Genomic DNA, 6,248 nt, shown 5'->3' with positions numbered 1-6,248 from the left:
CAAACCGGCCCAATAGAAAACCGCAAAACCGAACCAAACCAAACCGAAACCGCAAAAAACCGCATATGGTTCGGATGTGTTTGGGCCATTTTTTAACAAACCGCGCGGTTCGGTTTGCGGTTTGTATTTTACAAACCGAATCAAACCGAACCAAACCGCATTATGTTACAACCCTCCAAACTTCAATTAACTTATATCCAACCCAAACTCAAACCTATTATGCCTTAGTCTTACGATTACTAATAATTTTCTTTTCCTCACTTAAGGTTTCAAGTCAAGTCTTCTTAAATCTCTCCTAGTGGTATTGCACCTTTTTTTCATCTTCTTTTCCAAATACATATCGATCACATATTCTTTTCTAGTCTTTCACCTCTTAAGTTCGTTCTTTTTCATCTTATTATTTTTATTCTACTATTCTCTCTTTCAATTATGTTTTTAATGTTCATTTTCTTATCTAATCGCATCTCTTCCGCTCTTTCTTTTTCGTCTTCTATAATATTTCATCTCCTTTTTTTTCTATTTCATTATAATGTTTTTGATATTATTTTATGCTACTATTTAATGTTTTTTATTCCATTTTTATCTAATATTATTTTTGTATATTAAATCGAAAGTTATTTTCCAAATATGATAAATTTTGTTGTTATTTGATAACACATAAATGACTAAATACAAAGTTATGTTGTCATCAATATGTGTATGTATGGCTCAATAAATTTTAGTAAAAAAACCGAACCAACCGAACCAATCCAAACCGCATTGGTTTGGTTTGGTTTGGTTCGGTTTTATTTTTAAAATTCAACCGAACCAAACCGAACCGCACACTTTTTTCTCTTGCGGTTCGGATGATTTTTTACGTCAAAACCGCCCAAACCGCACCGCGAACACCCCTACTACACAGCGCAATTAAAATCATCAAGTCAACATCCATCATTAATGTATCAGACTTTAACAACAAAAACAAATAGAGTTATAATCGAACTCTAAAAACAACGCGTTCCCAGTGTTACATCTACCAGAGCATGACACCGACACAATACTAAAAACCGACTTATGAGCTAATCCTCACCAAGTCACGCCGCTATCCTCAATCTGAAAATGACAACAAGTAAGGGTGAGTCTCATCACAGTTAACCAATGTTATTGCATCATAAATAATAACATATCATAGTGATATCATTCACCAACTGTTTCATATTCAGACAAATCATCATTCACACATCCACAGATAAACAGACAAGTCATCTTAAAACATACACCATCATGTTATAAACAAATCATGCACATGTATGAAACTGACACTATGCATGTGGTACCAAACATCACCAGTGGACATCATCCACCGACCGATCTATCATCATCCAGATACGGCCCTGCCAGCACAGATTCCACACAATGGGAATCCTGGCCTTCACTGCATCCTCTCATCTTTAGGATACAGCCCTCATACTATGACTATGAATGCATGCAACATATATACAACATACCATCATCATCATCATCACACAATGAGTAGCCTCGTCTATACTCATATATCATCATTCATCATCATCATCATCATCATCATCAACAAGTATGTTCGTATACATATAAATTAGATTGCATCATTCAAATAATCATATAATAATAAATCATACAGATATACCAGCTCGAAAGTTACACGCCATTAACCTTCCAAAAATCACAAAACAGCAAAATCTGTCAATCACGCTGGCCATACGCGTACCATACGCGTACCAACAGGGCCAGAACTTCACAAAAACACGCCCCATACGCGTATCATACGCGTACAGGCAGAAGCACAACTTCAGACAAAACATACACACCATACGCGTATCATACGCGTATGGACAGAACCATATTTCCACACAAAACAACATCATACGCGTATCATACGCGTACCAGCAGAAGGGCACATTCTGATGCACCATGGGGGAGCGTACCATACGCGTACCACACCCCCCATACGCGTATCGTACGCGTACCATACATGAATGGACAGCAGTTCACAGAAACCTGCAACTTACCATTCATCTTCCTCGCGATTTCACCTGCACAGTCCGCGATTTGGGTCTAAAAACCAGAAAATTCATCTCATAACAGCATACGAATTCACCCAGAAACTACAGTATATGATCCAATAATCAATTTCGTTCATCATACTCTAGATCTACTCAGTTATTAGGGATTTATCAGTCCAAAATTTCAATCCAAAAGATGAACACAACACAGAACATGGAAACTATTGATCAAAACAATACTACCAATCTATACTATTACCTATAACACGGTAATAGAGATTAAATGGAGAGTCTCCCCTTACCTTAGACAATTGTTCTTGATCCTTGATCTCTCCCTCTACAGTTCTCCTTCACGTTCTTCGTTCCAAACCTCTGTTCTTTCACGTTCTTTCTTACTTCCCAAATCCAATTGTTTTATGAAAAATAATAATAATTTAGTAAGAAGGATTACAAAATCACCCCCCTTCTTTTACTATTCCCTCGTATGGTCCAAATGCCATAAACCATTATTTCCATTATTTTCCACAAAATTCTTAATAATTCTAATTATTAATTCAATGTTCCAGGTAACATTGCCTTCAGCTGGTCCTCCCCAAGCTACTCTGACCAAGGCTATTTCCTTGCCTCGCAATTGCTTCAGTCTTCTATCTTCAATCCTCACAGGTAAAGTCTCAACCGTCAAGTTATCTTTCACCTGTACATCATCTACTTGGATCACATGGGACGGATTCGAAATGTATTTCCTCAACTGAGACACATGAAATACATCATGTAAATTTGCAAGCATCGGCGGTAAAGCGATACGATAAGCCACTTCTCCCACTCTTTCAGAAATTTGGAATGGTCCAATAAAACGCGGAGTCAACTTCTTTGACTTCAATGCTCGACCAATTCCCGTCATAGGAGTAACTCTCATAAACACATGATCTCCCTCTTGAAACTCAAGTGTTTTCCTCCTTTTGTCATGATAACTCTTTTGACGACTCTGAGAAGCTTTCATCTTCTCCTGAATCATCTTAATCTTCTCTGTAGTCTGTTGTACAATTTCTGGACCAATCACAGCACTCTCACCAGATTCGTACCAACACAACGGCGTCCTACACCTCCTACCATACAAAGCCTCAAACGGAGCCATACCGATACTCGAATGATAACTGTTGTTGTAGGTAAACTCAATCAAAGGCAGATAACTACCCCAAGTACCTCCTTTTTCCAACACACAAGCCCGCAACAAATCCTCTAATGACTGAATTGTCCTCTCAGTCTGTCCATCAGTCTGCGGATGATAAGCAGAACTCAATCTTCGCTTAGTACCCAAAGCTTTCTGCAAACCTTCCCAGAACTTAGACGTAAACCGCGGATCTCTGTCTGACACGATACTTGAAGGAATACCATGCAGACTCACTATCTTCTCAATATACAATTGAGCCAGCTTCTCCATCGGATAATCCATTCTCACTGGTATAAAATGTGCAGACTTCGTCAACCTGTCTACCACGACCCAGATAGCTTCACAATTTCTGACAGTTCTCGGCAAACCCGACACAAAATCCATTGAGATGCTATCCCACTTCCACTCAGGAATAAACATCGGTTGCATCAACCCAGACGGTTTCTGATGCTCAATCTTTGACTTCTGGCAAGTCAAACAAGAATACACAAACTCAGCAATTTCCTTCTTCATTCCCGGCCACCAAAACAACTTCCTCAAATCATGGTACATCTTGGTAGCACCAGGATGAATGCTCAATCCACTACGGTGTCCTTCTTCCAAAATACGCTTTCGGAGTTCATCAACATCAGGAACACAAACTCGGTCACCAAACCTCAGTATACCATTCTCGTCGACTCTGAATTCACTACTCTTGCCTTGATTAACCAAAGTCAACTTATCAATCAATTCCACATCAACTTTCTGACCTTCTCTGATTTCTTCAAGAATACCACTAGTCAGCTTCAGCATACCCAATTTGACACTAACAGGAGTACCTTCACACACTAAGCTCAAGTCTCTGAATTGTTCAATCAAATCCAATTCCTTCACCATTAGCATAGACATATGCAAGGTCTTCCTACTCAAAGCATCAGCAACCACGTTTGCCTTACCCGGATGGTAATTCAAACCAAAATCATAATCCTTCAGAAATTCTAACCACCTCCTCTGCCTCATGTTCAACTCTTTCTGGTCAAAGAGATACTTCAGGCTCTTATGATCACTGAACACCTCAAATCTCGAACCATACAAATAGTGTCGCCACAACTTCAACACAAAAACCACAGCTGCCAACTCCAAATCATGAGTCGGATAATTCCTTTCATGCACTTTGAGTTATCTCGACGCATAAGCGACCACTTGTTGATTCTGCATCAATACACCACCTAAACCCATCAGTGACGCATCACAATAAACCATAAATGATTCTGTTGGATTCGGCAAAATCAAGATAGGAGCACTAGTCAACCTCCTCTTCAGCTCTTGGAATCCTTCCTCACACTTTGCATCCCAAATAAAAGCTTGTCCCTTCCTGGTTAGTTTAGTTAACGGCAATGCTAACTTTGAAAACCCTTCAATGAATTTTCTGTAGTAACCTGCGAGACCAAGAAAACTACGAATCTCTGACACTGACTTCGGGGCTTCCCACTGAGACACAACTTCTATCTTTGTAGGATCAACAGCAATACCATTCTTAGAAATCACATGTCCAAGAAAACTGACTTCTTTCAACCAGAATTCACACTTCGACAGTTTGGCAAAAAGTTGCTTCTCTTTCAACAGCTCCAACACAGTTCTGAGATGTTCCGCATGTTCTTTCTCACTTTTAGAATATATCAGGATATCATCTATAAATACCACCACAAACTTATCGAGATACGGATGAAAAATCATGTTCATGTATTCCATAAAAACACCAGGTGCATTAGTAACTCCAAACGGCATTACAGAATACTCATAATGTCCATACCTCGTTCTAAAGGCAGTCTTCTGAATATCGTCGTCTTTCACACGAATCTGATGATACCCAGACCTCAGATCAATTTTACTAAATACACATGCCCCAACCAACTGATCCATCAAATCATCAATCCTCGGCAATGGATACCGATTCTTGATAGTAACCTTGTTCAATTGTCTGTAATCTACACACAGCCTCATTGAACCCTCTTTCTTCTTTACCAACAACACAGGCGCACCCCACGGCGAAACACTAGGACGAATAAATTTCTTCTCAAGCAATTCCTCTAACTGCTTCTTCAGTTCAGCCAATTCAGACGGCGACATACGATACGGCGCCATCGACACTGGACTAGTTCCCGGAACCAAATCAATAGAAGACTCCACTTCTCTTTCCGGTGGTAATTCATTCACTTCTTCTGGAAAAACTTCTGGGAACTCACACACAACAGGCAATTCGCTACTCGCCACTTTCTCCTTCACATTCATCAATGCAAACAACATAAACACTGTTGCACCATCTCCGATAGCCTCATTCACCTGTCTAGCTGTCATTTCCAGACTATCAGAACTAACCTCTTCAGGAAAAATCACTGTCTTTGCAAAACAGTTGATATGAACACGGTTGAATTCCAACCAGTTCATTCCCATGATTACATCGAGTTGTTTCAACGGAAGGCACACTAAGTCCATCCCGAATTCTCTACCAAAAATATCAACCGGACAATTCAAGCATGCAGACGAAGTAGTTACTGAACCCGACGCAGGAGTGTCAATAACCATACTTCCATTTATGTCAGATATCTCAAGATTTAACCTCATAGCACAATCCAAAGAAATAAAAGAGTGAGTTGCTCCAGTATCAATAATTGCAACCAAAGGTGTGCCATGAATGAAACACGTACCTTTAATCAACCTGTCCTCTGGAGTAGTCTCTGACCCGGTCAAAGCAAAAACCTTTCCTCCCGATTGGTTCTTCTTTGGCTTAGGACAATTAGGACTGATGTGACCCTCTTCACCGCAGTTGTAACAAGTCACAACCCTCTTCTTGCAGTCAGCAGCAATATGACCCACTTGGTCACACTTGTAACACTTCTTCTGATCAAGCTTGCACTCATTCCTACGATGTCCCATCTCACCACAATTGTAACATCTGATACGAGCACTGGAATCTCCCCCACTGGGTTTCTTCCAATCAGCAGGTTTACCTCTACCATATGGCTTACCTCTATCCATATGTTTCTTCCCTTTTCTGTCAACCAACTCGCGAGAGT

Source organism: Vicia villosa, linkage group LG2 (assembly GCF_029867415.1).
Source record: "Vicia villosa cultivar HV-30 ecotype Madison, WI linkage group LG2, Vvil1.0, whole genome shotgun sequence".
Classification (NCBI taxonomy): Eukaryota; Viridiplantae; Streptophyta; class Magnoliopsida; order Fabales; family Fabaceae; genus Vicia; species Vicia villosa.
This window is presented reverse-complemented; position numbering follows the sequence as displayed.